Consider the following 14,549-nt stretch of genomic DNA (forward strand, 5'->3'; position numbering starts at 1 on the left):
GAAAATGCAGACAATCACCAAGATGTATCTCAGCCCCTTATGTACAGGCATCTTGAGAAAATCCATCTGCAGCCTGTCAACGGGACCACCTAATCTCCCTATGTGGGTTTTCCTTTGCCTGCATTTAGTTGTTGACAGGTAACACACCTATGGCAAATCTCCTCTGCCAGCATACGAAAGCTGGCGTTGTACCAACTTTGCTTGACCAGTCTTACCATTGCGTCTCTACCTAAGTGTGTATACCCATGGTGATCCAGTGTCATTGGAAACAACAAGCTAACTGTTAATACAAATCTGCCACAAGCTGACATCCAAATGTAATTTGCATCTTTCTGGCATCCTACTTTTACCCAACTGAGTTGTTCTGCTTCTGAGACATTTTCCTGCACATGTTTTTACTCATCCTAAGTATCAGTGACTTTCATCAATATTGCAAAAATACTCCCCTCTTCGGACTCACATGTGAACCCTCCATTGAAAGTACAGGCTAGTAGTGCTCAGTACCTGGCAACAGAATCAGTGCATCGGTTGCCCCTACGTATCCGTTTCCATTTTGATGCCCAACATACTTTACTACAGCAATTTCTCCAGGTAATTGTAGAGGTCTTTGAAATGCATCCTGTTCTTTATTGGAGTTCCTGCGTAGATAAGGAAACCCCTCTGAAACCACAGTTGCTCACAATCATGGACAACACCAAACCCGTGCTGGCTGTCGTTGAATATGGTGACTCTCATTTGTGCAGTAAAACTACAAGCTCTGGTAAGAGCAATCAATTTAGCTACTTGGGCAAAAAATGTTTTCTGAAGCCATGAAGCACCGACAACATCATTTATAGGTCACATGGCATGGCACTCAGACATGAGCCCTCTACAAACAAAACATGGTTGGGCTCATTCAGAGATCCAGCCTTAATGTTTTGTGGAAATGTACACCTTTTTTTAGAGGTACACTGGTGCAGGGTCACCCTTTTGTCCACAGGTTCAAAAACCAACTAAGTAGAGATCAGCACTGGAGTAGGAATAAATAACAAGTTTATTAATCACTGATCAGTGGGACCACGTCCGCACACCACTCTCAAGTGCTGGAGGAGGTAGTACACTGAAGTCACAGAACACAGGTCGTTTATACAGGTTTTCTGCTCAGTAAGCATGTGAACAGAAATAGGGAGAACAGGTTTTGGAAATAGTTATCAACAAACAAGGGCATATGAAAAGTACGTGGTCAGCAAAGTGGGAGGGGGGACATGAGTGCTTATGGCCGCAGAAATGATTAACAGACAACAGATGTACTGGCAGCTACAAACTCTCAGCACGTGCATTGCTTTTAGCTGAGTCAGAAAGTCAACTAAAATAGATAGCACAGGCAGATAAAGACATGCAGCAGAGGACGTGAGAATTACGAAGGAAAGGAAATGGACACCACAGCCAAAATGGCTGCTGCTTATGCCAAATAAAATATTACACGTTTTCCATAGTTTGGTCGGGTTTGGTGCATATTTCCGTGACATCCAGGCAATCATGTTCAACCTCATCACATTTGTCATCATCATCATTTACAGGTAACAGTATTTAAGGGTTTAGGATAGTACACATTTCAGGATGATATTGTCAGAGGATAATATGCTAGTACACATTTCAGGATTATATTGTCAGAGGATAATATGCTCTGCTTATAGCGGGTCAGCCTGCAATGGGTTAAATACTGTGTTTTAATTCTTGTTAACAGTAGCTTTACAGAGTGTGGCACCATGATAGTTAAAGGGCGACCCATCACTATGCTCTTTTTCAGAAAAGTACTTACTGCAGCTACCGCTTTAAGGCAATCGGGACTACAGGTAAAGTGTGGCAGAAAAATAGGTAATGGGCTTTTGATCCCCTCCATGTTCGTATGTCAAAACTGAGAGTGCGTACCCATCTCTCTCACTGCAAAACAATATAAATATATTGTATTATCAGGCATTCCTAGTGCTGGGGCGCGACACAACTTCTCTTTCAGCTCTAAGAATCCTTTAGTACATTTGTTGTCCCATGGAATCGGATCGGACACATCTCTGTGTGTCATCCTCACCAGATGTTTTGACAACAAGGAAACGTTTGGTATCCACTGCCTGCAGTAACCAACCATTCCCAAAAACATTCTGACTCCTTTTTAGGTCTCGTGGCGTTTAACAGCGCGTAAGCGCTGTGTCCGCCAGAGATCTATTGTCGCTGAGTCTGCTTCCCAGGAGACAGCACCTGGCCGCGCGCATTGCCTCTTCAAGGAGGCGATTTGAGCGAGCCACGCGCTCGCGAACGTGCTCAGCTGCTGTCTCCCGGGAAGCTCCAACACCACACACGCATGCACATACACAGAGACACACACACACACACAAGCGCCCATGCACGCACGCACCCACCCACACATACAGAGAACCCGCGGTCGCATACACACACACACACACACATGTGCACCGAGCCCCCCTCCCCCCTCCACTTACCGCCACTCTGGACTTCAGCCGCCACCGCAGGGCTCTCCCTCGGGCATGGGAGCCCCGCGTCACCAGCACTGCTTCTCTCCGTGGGCGCGTGCGCGGGCTTCCGAAGCCGGAAGTCCCGCCCCACGGAAGGTTTCGGTTTCGCTCACACCACACGCTCGGAGCCGTTCCTGATGAGGTAAGCCAGAAGCAGCAGAGACTGGAAGAGAAGAGTGGGAAGAGAGCATGAGAAGCAGTACACACCAGCAGGAGGTCTGTACAAACTGCATTTACAGCAGCGCAGAGAGGTGCTCTTTGGCACATACCACCCCCACATAAAGCTGTTCCGTCCGGCACTCTTTCAGGATACGCTTTAAGGAAGATTAGCTACAGCCATAGGGGCCACTGGTCGCACTACGGCTTGGTTCAGGTGCAGGAAAGCACAACCGAATGACAAACTATGCCCCCGCCACCCCGTCAATATGAGATTTTAATTTAAAAAACACAAAAGAATAGACCGCCACTGCAATATTTCATCCTTCCTTAGAAATTTCTCCTTGCGGATCCTTTTGTGGAAAACCTTTTTCCCCCCTACGCTTCCTTATTTTCTGCCAGCATGCTGCCTCTCATGAGAAATAATCCTAAAACACAGTGGACAGCTCTGCTCATAACACATTGTTCAATCGCACCGAGGGCAAGGCAGCTTGTTTTACAAGCATTTACTCAGACGGGAGTTTCCGTGTACATTGTGAGACATTATTGTTGCTGACATGTCAGCCGCTTTTATAGCGTTTGTTAGTTTTACGGTCCCAATGCTTAATTTGAGATAAAACAGGTGCCGGGACTTCAGTTTCCCAATGCTTAATTTCAGATAAAATAAGTGCTGGGACTGTCTCTTTCTCTGTATCCTTCTGGGTCCTGTTTCTTCTTCCTTGTTTGTTTTTAGTTTCATATAGCGCGTACATGAGCAGCAGTTCCGTTAAAGACGGGACACATGCATTTTGTTAGGCACGGGAGGGGGCGGGGGTATTAAGTGATTTGCCCAGAATCACAGGAGACTCGAGACCCAGTTCCCAAGCTCCGAGGTCAACCACTCAGCACAAACCTACCTGCGCAGAGCCAAGCTCTGCACTTTAGTGAATGTTGCGAGATCATGCAAAATCACATACATTAAGTGGAGATTTACTTCTTTTGAATTATACAGGTGCATCACAGGCTACCCATTTACAATCGTAGGCACAGGGAGATTAGTTGCAGTGCTCAGTCAGACTAGTTCTAGCCTGCGGTTCACCAAAACTACACTGAAATAAACAGGGCGCCAATATGCTACTCACTTCTAAACTCGATTTATACGTTCCCCTTCAGAAAGACGAGCATGTACCACTATTTTGATTAGTACTATATTTGGGCGTAAAGCTGGTACTAATGAGGTGCAGCCAATGCCCAGAAAGTGCTACCAAGTTTAACAAGTATTTTTTCCCCTTTTGCGTTTTGGGACTTGTCTTATTTGTGGCTCGTTTCTTCTTCGTCCTATCAACCAGACCCCTTTGGTCAGCAACCTACCACCAATCCCTCCCTGCTACATCATTTAGTTCACTGTGTTGCTTCCTCGTGTTCTCCCCCTGTGCCCTCCTTTCCACTGCCTTATCCATAAGGCGCTTGGAGGTGACATGACATGAAAGGAGTGCTAACCACTATAGCTTCAACCAGCATCACACTGTCTGTGTAAGGTTCACTGCATGCATTGTCAGCAGCATAGCCAGTGTGTCCTGGGCCCTGGAGCAAGTTAGGAAATGGCCCCCCCAGATGCGGTTTGGGACCACCTTCAAACAGCCCTTACAGTACAAGCACCGGGGGAGGGAGGCGGGTTAGCAGCGGGCCTCTCCACATGTCTCGGCTCGTTATGCTGGGGATATCACTGTCGGAGCACTTAAGAGATTGGTTGTAAAGAGCACTGGCCGCCCGTTACAGTGTGTACACTCTTTCTGCTCCTGCTGCGCGGCTCCCAGCACAATGGGGCATCAAGTTGAACACAAAGTCAGATATGCTGCTACAGTCCGCTCAGTGTTCTCAGCAATTCACTGTTTCCTACAAGGGGAGTGCTGGCTAAAAAGGTAGCTACGTATTAGGGGCAGATGTCCTTACTTGGCTGACGGTGCAGCGCTGTCGCAAGAGTCCCGCAGCTGCCCCAAGTGAGTGTTCTGGCTCTGCTCTATTGAATTAGGGTATGACCCCAGGCCTCTACAATGCCGTGCTGCTACACCCCCGAGACATCCCAGCGGGCACAATCACTGTGTTACCTCAGGGGTTCTGAGGCTTCTTTGCTTCTCCGGGCTCTGCTGAGTGGATCTGGGGCACACTAGACCAGCTACTGGCCACCGTGTGACTGTTGTAGCTGCAGGCTACCCCACAGCATTGATGGTGCCCACTCCCCTCCTGCCGCATGGCCTACTGCGCACTGGGGCGCCCAGGGGAAACAAGTGCTAACTGCCGATATGGCACACTACGTGCCCGCAGTGATTCCCAGTGGTCTTAAAGGAACGCCGACTGGAAGAGTATTCACCAGGGGCAACCTCACTTATTTGGCTGGTGGAGCAGTGCTGCCATAGGAATCTGGCGTGCCGGTTTCTTCCCCGCCCAGTCAAGGTGGGCCCCTAGCCCTCCGCAGTGCTGCTTCACTACCCCCAAAATATGTTCCAGCGGGAGCAGTCACTCCCCTTGGGAGCAGGGGAGTTCCACTGCCGCCTTGCCTCTCTGGTCCTCATTGGTTGGATTGGGGGCACCCAGGTTCCCCTCCCGCGGTGGGCCGTCCCCTGTCTTGGGTTGTCCCCATGTGCTCAATCTCTCTTTCTCCTTCCCCCTGTGTGTGCCAATCTGCTCCCCGTGCCTGTGTGACACCTCTCAGCCTCTCCTCTGTGCATTCTTCTGTGTGACCTCGGTGCCTCCCTATGCACTCCTCCTGGACTCTCCTGTATCCTCCTGTGTGCACCTATACACCCCCGTCTAAGTCCCTCTGTCTGCCCCAATCTGTCCCATCCCTCGTGTTGCACCACTCAGCCTTGCTTGTGTGCATTCCTCTCTCCCTCCGCCGTGTGACTTCTGTGCCTCCCTATGCCCTCCTGTGTCCTCCTCTACACCCCCCTGTCTCCGTCCTTCTGTGTGCTCCAATCTGCCCCCTCCTTCGTGTTGACCCTCTCAGCCTCTCTCGTGTGCAGTTGTCTCTGCCTCCCGCTGCCATTCACAAACAATGTTTATATACCAATTGTAAATTAAAAAAAATTAATGCAAAGCATTGTCATTTACAATGCCAATAACTCAAACTTTAATGCTGCGAGACCTATTGCATTGCAAATGCTTGTTGAGTTTGTGGTGGAGTCATCTGCAAGAACACTCCCGCTCTCTCTGCGACACCTTTCACAATAATGTGTCCCAGACACTGAACTTCTTTTTAACAGGAATGCAGTTTCCCTGGAGACACTTTGTGTCCATTTTCAGCCAGGTGGTTCAAAAGTGCAATGGTGTCATGTTTACATGCAACACGTGTTTCTGACGCCACAAGCAAATCGTTTATATATTGTATATGGGTGGAAGTGTATGGCATTTGCAGGGTCTCCAGATTTCTTTTCAGAATCTGTATGAAGATGGATGGACTTTTTGTATACCCTTGTGGAGCACAACACTATGTTAATACCTTCTGTTGGAAGACAAAGGAAAAAAGAAACTGTCTTTCTTTGTGCAATGGCACTGAGAAGAAAGCCTTACACACACTGCGTAACGAAAAGTGAGGGGGCTTCCCTGCACGGTACTTAGGGGGGCATCCTCCGGGCTCAATCAGGAGCTCTCCCGGCCAGTGTTCAGTGCCGAGGGGGCCCCTCGGAGCTAGGGGCCCCTCGCACCACGTGGGCTGCGGGGGCCTTTGTTACGCCCCTGCTTACACAGATCGATGAAAACCATTCTGCAGTACATGGGATTTGAAACAAAATAGTTGCTGGATTCAGTACCATGGGACAACAGGGCACACTACTTTTTCGTTCACCTTCTTCAAATCTTGCACTATTCTAAATTTTCCATTTGGCGTCTGTAAGCCCATGATTGGGGAATTACATGGACTTCTAATCAATTCTCTTAGGATCCCTTTCTGTAACATGTCATCTATCACTGGCTTTATTCTTGCAATTATTAATGGGGTAAAGTGACACAGTGGAGTTCTAGGATAAACAGCATTTGCCTTCACTCTGACTTGGACTGGCTCTACACCTTTAATAACACCAATGTCTTTCCCGGTAAAATCCCAAACTTCCATATTCACTGTCAAGCAATTCAATAAGGGTCAGCAAAGGGAACATTCCAATTTCGGTCTGCTGATCATCTTCAAATCTACATCATCATCATGGGTCTAGAAAGCCACTCCATCCGGCATACAGTAAATGGTGCAATTTAACTTGCAATGCAAATCTCTCCCTAACAGATTCACAGGGCTTGAATCACAAATAACAAATTTGTGTTTTCCCTAAATGGGCCTAGTTTTACTGTGACTTTTTCTGAAACTGGGATGATGACTTGTTTATTGGTGATTCCCACAACTTGGATCGTATTCCCTGAGAGAGGTAGGTCTAAGACTTACACTATTCTAACATTGGACGGGGTAGCACATGTACCAATGAGAAACGATACATCATGGCCATAAACTTCAGTGTCTACATATAGGCCACTCTGGTCTACACTAATACTGTGCCAAGTCTGCAATCTTCCTCCTCTTTCAGGCACTGTCATTGGGAATTATCTGAACCAGAACCATCATAGTAAAATAAAGGGAATTGGTGTAATGCATTCTGGTTTGGATTCTGAAATTGTGGCACGGCATTCTGAAATGGATTGGTATTCATTTTTGGCATCTGGTTTAGATTTAACTTAGGGTTCCTCATTTGTCCAGGTGCAATAGGCATCATTGGAGCGTGTCCTTACATTGGCGTTTGTATTTGCTGTGCGGGCATATTTTGGGTCTGCATACTTGGTTGGACTTGTACGTTTCCCCCTGTATGATAAGGATTATTTCGACATTCCCTCTTCCAATGTCCAGTTCTATGACAGATGTCGCAAGCAGTAACATTTTTCATAGCAGCAATATGCGAACCAAACCCTTTACCCACAGGAAAACCTCTACACCTATCCTGTGACATATTCATTCCTCCTTAATTTCCCTGAAAACCAGGCTGTGAGACAGCAACTCCTTGCATGTTTCCTTGATTTCCTGCAAAAGAAGGGTTTTGAAAAACTTTCTGAGCCAGCTTTGTTTGTTCGAACATGAATTCCGATTTTATCCTTTTCTGCTTCATGTCTAACTCATCGCTGCAGTATATTGCATATCTCAGGATTTCATCTTGTGATTTATTTTGCCAGCAGATCACGCTTTGAGTTATGTGCAAACAGATCTCTGGCTTCAACCCTAAACAAACTGAGATTCAAAATTCCCCATATCCTTCTCCTCAGGATATTCACGTCTACTGTGTTGTTGAAACACCTGCAATAATCTCTCATAATATTCATGCACAGTTCCTGTCAGCACCTTTGTGTCCCTTTTAATTTTGAGCCAATCCCTACCTTTTTGGGGTACTCTGCCCTATAAAAAGGCAATAACTGCCTCATACTTCTTCATCACAATAGGCGATGGTGTGTTTGTTAAATCGTAAAAGAGTACAAAGTTCCCCTGGGGAAAAGAACAACTAAGAGGTATGTGTGTGTATGGGAGTAGAGAAGAAGCAGGGAACAGGGTGTTCCCTTGTTGGAACTAGAAGACCTCACACACCCAGAAAACTAGGTGTCATGCTTCATCATTGGTCTCCTGCTCCTCGTCAGACTGGCGCTGCAATGTCCGACGGGCGCCTTAGGCGCTCTTTGTTGGAGTTCTTTTGTTCCAGCCAATGGTTGAGTGCGTGAGAGGGGTCTGGTGAAGGTGTAGTCGTGAGGGAATAGTGAGATTAAAAGAAGGTGGGTCAGTCCACTAGGGTCTTTATTCACGTGGCTGACTCCCTTAGTTAAATGGGGTGGGAGGGGAGATAGGGACTGTGAGGGGCACAGTGGACTAACTCAACCCTCTAAATAGGTCGACATGTTTCTTGCCCAACTGGCAATTCTTCAGGACCTCGGGTGCTTGGTACTACACAGTGAAAAAACACAATAAAATAAATTGAAGGAGAGAGATACAATCTCACTGGGTCAATCAGGGGGCAGACCAAGTGGTCCTGCTCTAGCGGGGAGACCTAAAAGAAATGTGTAGAAGTAAGCCGGGTGCATTGACAGTGGCATCATCTCAACAACAATAGGTCACCACAGTACTCCGTAGAACACACATACACAGAACATTAAAAAGGAATGTATCAAGAGATACATTTAAATGGGCAACTTAAAGCAGTTTGTCCATAACCAAAACAATATAGTGTAAAAAGAACATTGATCAAATGAACGAAGAGGCTATCACAAGGTAACGAATGATGGGGCTAGTTCTTACCCTAGGAGTATCACTAGTGGGCCCCGCAGTCTGTTCCCATGGGGCTGCTCGTTAAGGTAAGGTACCTGTAAGAAAGAGACATATACATGCACACAGATAGTGTACTGGGTATCAGTATAAAGTTTGGGAAGGGGGGCAGAGAGCATAAGAGGCCAAGGTGTCAAAAAGGCCAGTAGTGAGGCTGTTAGAGGGGAACATGCCTCTTGGTTATATGGCCAGGAACGGCTCGTTGTTGTGCCCGCCTCCACCTCCAAGGCAGTGCCGAGTGTAGTCATGCCTCAGAGAAATCGCACCTGGATGGCGTGCATGGAGACCCCCATCATACCGATAGGTGGACAATCAGGATGTTGAAGAACGTAACGTCATCGCCCACATTCGATAATGAGGCCATGGCTGTTCGAATTCATAGTTCTCCATGCAAACCCCCGCAGTCCGACCCATGGCAATCAAGGGGAGCCATAACACACACAGACCATCAAATTCAGATTTAGTATCCATGAGGGCATGGGGTAACCCGAAAGAGGCCCTCGAGGCCGGTGGTTAAGGTGTCAACAACGAGACTCGTAAGAGAGCCGCAACCCAACAATGGCATTCTCGAGCATACAACGGACGCACCGCTTACCTGTAGCGCGAGCAGCCTGGGTACGAAAACCTACCCCCACGCAAGGCGCCCCGTCGGTAGCGCGGAACAGCTGGTGCCGGTGTATCGAAACAACCGGGATTAAATAGGATGTCCCGCTCTTCCGCGTATAGAACCCCGCTGGTGGGCGTGGTCCTCGGCACTCCTGTCTGCGCACGCGCGGGCCCGGTGGACGTGTGTCATGGGAGGCTGTCGATGTTAAAGGTTAAAAAATGCGGCGGCCATCTTAACAAGGGGTGGTAGATAAGGAAAGAGTACCCACCCCGAAGTGCATAGGAATATTGCCCTCAAATAATTTCGAGCTGATCATGGTGTGACCCCAGTGGCCCTTCTCTAATAATTACAGGTTAAATGGTAGAAGATGTTATCATTTACGAAAAATAAGCGTATCGTGGAAGGATACCTGTATTATTAGTTGACTATGCGTGGTAGCCAGTATGGCATGGGGGTAGTCTAGACAGACATAACAGTACCCATCCTGGAGTGCATAAGGACTCTGCACCCAAATTGTGTCGAGAGTATCAGTGCATGAACCCCGTGTTCCTTGGTAGTAATTAAAAGGGAGATGGGAGCTGGTGTCATCGTTAAAAATCAAAAGTTGTAATCCAGGTAAGGGTTGGATCGCCATGGCAATTTGCTAGTCATATATGATAGTGAATGGTGGACCTTGTTCAGATCGAGGGAAAACAGGGCAAGTTTATGACATGTATGCCAGTGAATGGTAGTTTCAGAAACACAAGGGGGTTCATCTAGCAAGTGCTGCCCACGGGACAGAATCATTCAGACCCAGTGTGTCCAACTGAAGGCGATGTATCCATCGCTGTTCAATTCTGAACAGGGCTTGTTGTGTTATAGATGGGTGAGACTCAAGTACTAGCCACTTAATATTGTCAGCTTGGTGGCCATGTTGGGCATAATGTTCATAGAGTCTTGTATGGGTTTTTGAGCAACGAATGTTGCTCTTATGTTCCATGATTCTTAGTTTGACTTGCCCCATAGTCATGCCAATGTAGTTTTTTTCCACCACAAGGGCAGGTCAGTAAGTAGATACATCTGGAACTGTTACAGTTTGTATGTTTATTCATGTGCCAGGTAAAGTTGTCTGATAATTTAATATCTTTGCATTGTACTGTCTGTTGGCATACAACACAGCCCCCGCAAGGATAGTGACCCACTACCGGTGGAAGCCTCCACAGGGTACTCTGGCCAGTGGTAGTTTGTTTCTTGGGGCGTGTGTGAATGAGAGCATCTTTAAGATTGGCCGTGCGTTTGAAGGCAAAGCGGGGGCGCGGGATGTCCAGGCCCCCTGTGTTCAGTAACCCCCAGTGTTTATTCACAGTTTTTTTCAAGAATGCTGAATTCTTTGTAAAGCAAGTGACACAGGTGATCACGTCATCAGGTTCTCTGTGACGTGTCTCCAATAAGGCCTCTCTGGGGTTATTGAGGGCTCTTTTGCGTGAGTTGTGAATCAGTCTTGTGGGATACCCTCTATCCTGTAATTTGTGTTGGAGCAGGGCAGACTCTTTTTTGTAATCGGAAGTGGCAGTGCAGTTTCTGCGAATCCTCAGGAACTGACCAAAGGGTAAGTTTTCCCGTAAGGCTCTGGGATGGTGGCTTTCAAAGAGGAGTAGACTATTCCTGTCCGTCTCTTTGCGATACAGGGAAGTGCTCAGTCCTTCTTGGTCCAGGCAAATAGTTAAATCCAAGAATGGTATCGTGGTATCAGAGATTTTGCCTGTAAATCTGAGGAATGGGTTTTGATGGTTGATCCACATACAGAAGGCGTCGCAACTCTCCCGGTCCCCTCGCCATAGAACCAGTATATCATCGATATACCTGCACCAGAGTGTAATGTTCTGGATGAAGGGGTTCTGTGCTGAGTGGATAAATTGGTCTTCGAAGGTTGCCATGTAGATGCAGGTTAGGCTAGGAGCAAAAGTCGAACCCATTGAAGTCCCCTGGATCTGGTGGAATAGTTGGGACCCATATTGGAAGAAGTTCTCAGTTAATGCTATACTAGCACAGGCCATAATAAAGGACATGGGTGTGGGTGAGTTCCAATCTTCCATCCGGAGAGTGGTGTCAACTGCTTCCAAGGTGGCCTGCTGGGGAATGTTCGTGTAGAGCGCCTCCACATCCAAAGTTAGGAGGAGGTCGACGCTCTCTCTCCCCTCGATGGACTCAATGAGGCGGAGCACATCCCTGGTGTCTTGGAGAAAGGATGGTATCTTTTTTACAACAGGTTGCAGGAACACATCACAAAATGTGGACAGGGGCTCCAGTAGTGAGCCGATGCCGGAGACTATTGGTCTCCCTGGTACAGGGGTGGTACCCTTATGAATTTTTGGTAGGGTATAAAAATAAGGAATAACAGGGTCCTTAGTAAGTGGAAAGTCAGCCTCATTTTTAGAGATCAATTCATTGGTCTCTCCTTCAATAACCAGGCTTGTGATAGTGGTAGTAAGTCTAGGGGTGGGATCAGAGGCCAGTGGTCTATAATGGCTTGTGTTTGCAAGTTGACTTTTGCATTCAATATCGTAGTCTATGGTACTTTGGATTACAGTGGCTCCCCCTTTATCAGCCTGTTTGATGACAATGGAGGTATCGTTCCCTAGAGTCTGAACAGCTTGTCTTTCGGCATTGGTGAGGTTTTTAAAGGTATTTGTACTGGGTTTGGTCTCCAAGGCCTTGAGGACTGCCCTCTCAAAGACCAGTATTTCGGGTGGAACCATGCCATCAGTTGGGGTAAATGTGGACGGTTTTCGCAGTCCAGTATCTATTGCATCATTCTCCGATCTTTCACCGAAGAAGGAACGTAAGCGTATTTTTCTGAAGAGTTGCTTAACCTCACACATTTCGTTAAAGCTGTCTGGGATAGGGGTGGGGACAAAGCCCAAACCCTTTTCAAGGACCTCGGTCTCAGTAGGGGTAAGGGATCTCGTGGAGAGATTGACTATCAAACTCTCCTCCCTCTGGTTGTGCTCCTTGTTTCCACTGACGTTGATGCGGTTGGTTGATCTTGGAAATGTACCCCTTTCTGATTTCCCTGCTTTCGCCCTCTTCCTCTGCCCCAACCTCTGTCGTGAAAAGGAGGGTTCATGGGAAAGAACTGTGGTGGTGGTCCCTGGGGATAGAAAGGGTATTGCCAAGGTGGTATCATTTGTGGTGGTCCCTGGACTATTTGACCCTGATTGAAACCTTGGTTCCACTTAGACCGGTGCTGATTGCGTTTGTTGTTAGAGGGGTACCCTCCACTGGAATCACTGCTGGATGAGCCCCTACGGTTACCAAACTCTGAACTCTCATCAGAAGAGTAGCCATTTTTCTTATTAGTGTAGCCCTCCTTGAGATAAGGGTATATCTTCTCCGTATTGAACTTGGCCACATCTTTTTGGAGTTTGGTCATTTTCTGATTAAGTAAGAATTCTTGATTTTCGGAAATCTCCTGGTTGATTTCCGCCAGTTTGGTAGTAAAGGGGGTCTTAGTTAAAGTACCTCTGATGGCTGTCTCTATGGCTGTGATTTTGACTAATAGTGCATCTGCCAATCTCTTGGCTGTTTTAACGATTAGAAACAGTAAGTCCTTCGTGCACTTCCATGATACCTGACACCAATCTCCCTTGAACTGGCTATCTTCAAGAAAGAGTCTTGGTATGATGTTAACCAGAAGCCCCTGTGGGGCTATGTTGGCCCTTAAATATTCTGTCATCATGATACCATGGACGGTGATCCTGAGCCATTCTTTCTTCATTATAGTCAAGGTAGCCCAATCATCATTGGTAGAGTTTGAGGCAGTGGCACCTCCAGTCCCAAAGGATGGGGGTGCCGATCTTAATGCCTCTGCTATAGCCTCCTCATCGAAGCTCAGGCCTGGGACGTCTTCCATACTGGGAAGATCGCTCCTGGCTAGTATACAGTCACTCCTGAGCTAAAAAGGTAGAAAAATTATTATAGGGGAGCCCTAGGAGGACCAAGGTATGTTTCCAGGGACCCGATGGTCTTGAAAGTGAATTGTCACTGAAGGTAGCCTAGAAGGTTCCGTGGGACAAACCCATGCTCGAAATTCAATACAAAAGTGGGAACCACCTGTGGACAATGTTTAACGGGGTCCAGTGTACCTGTCCAGTCAACTAAATCGTAAAAGAGTACAAAGTTCCCCCGGGGAAAAGAACAACTAAGAGGTATGTGTGTGTATGGGAGTAGAGAAGAAGCAGGGAACATGGTGTTCCCTTGTTGGAACTAGAAGACCTCACACACCCAGAAAACTAGGTGTCATGCTTCATCATTGGTCTCCTGCTCCTCGTCAGACTGGCGCTGTAATGTCCGACGGGCGCCTTAGGCGCTCTTTGTTGGAGTTCTTTTGTTCCAGCCAATGGTTGAGTGCGTGAGAGGGGTCTGGTGAAGGTGTAGTCGTGAGGGAATAGTGAGATTAAAAGAAGGTGCGTCAGTCCACAAGGGTCTTTATTCACGTGGCTGACTCCCTTAGTTAAAAGGGGTGGGAGGGGAAATATGGACTGTGAGGGGCACAGTGGATTAACTCAACCCTCTAAATAGGTCGACATGTTTCTTGCCCAACTGGCAATTCTTCAGGACCTCGGGTGCTTTGTACTACACAGTGAAAAAACACAATAAAATAAATTGAAGGAGAGAGATACAACCTCACTGGGTCAATCAGGGGGCAGACCAAGTGGTCCTGCTCTAGCGGGGAGACCTAAAAGAAATGTGTAGAAGTAAGCCGGGTGCATTGACAGTGGCATCATCTCAACAACAATAGGTCACCACAGTACTCCGTAGAACACACATACACAGAACATTAAAAAGGAATGTATCAAGAGATACATTTAAATGGGCAACTTAAAGTAGTTTGTCCATAACCAAAACAATATGGTGTAAAAAGAACATTGATCAAATGAACGAAGAGGCTATCACCAGGTAACGAATGATGGGG

The 14,549-nt window shown here is 47.2% G+C and overlaps 2 long non-coding RNA genes across 2 annotated transcripts in view; one reads left to right on the plus strand and one right to left on the minus strand.

The window, feature by feature from the left end:
* LOC144792466 (uncharacterized) overlaps positions 1-14,549 on the plus strand; it is a 144,001-nt gene that overhangs the window by 28,853 nt on the left and 100,599 nt on the right. The gene's annotated exons all lie outside the window — the stretch shown is intronic.
* LOC144792469 (uncharacterized) overlaps positions 1-14,549 on the minus strand; it is a 181,413-nt gene that overhangs the window by 2,344 nt on the left and 164,520 nt on the right. The window contains exon 2 of the long non-coding RNA XR_013602568.1: positions 2,478-2,673. This is a non-coding gene — a long non-coding RNA (uncharacterized LOC144792469). The remainder of the gene's footprint in view (positions 1-2,477; positions 2,674-14,549) is intronic.

Source organism: Lissotriton helveticus, chromosome 11, assembly GCF_964261635.1.
Source record: "Lissotriton helveticus chromosome 11, aLisHel1.1, whole genome shotgun sequence".
Lineage (NCBI taxonomy): Eukaryota > Metazoa > Chordata > Amphibia > Caudata > Salamandridae > Lissotriton > Lissotriton helveticus.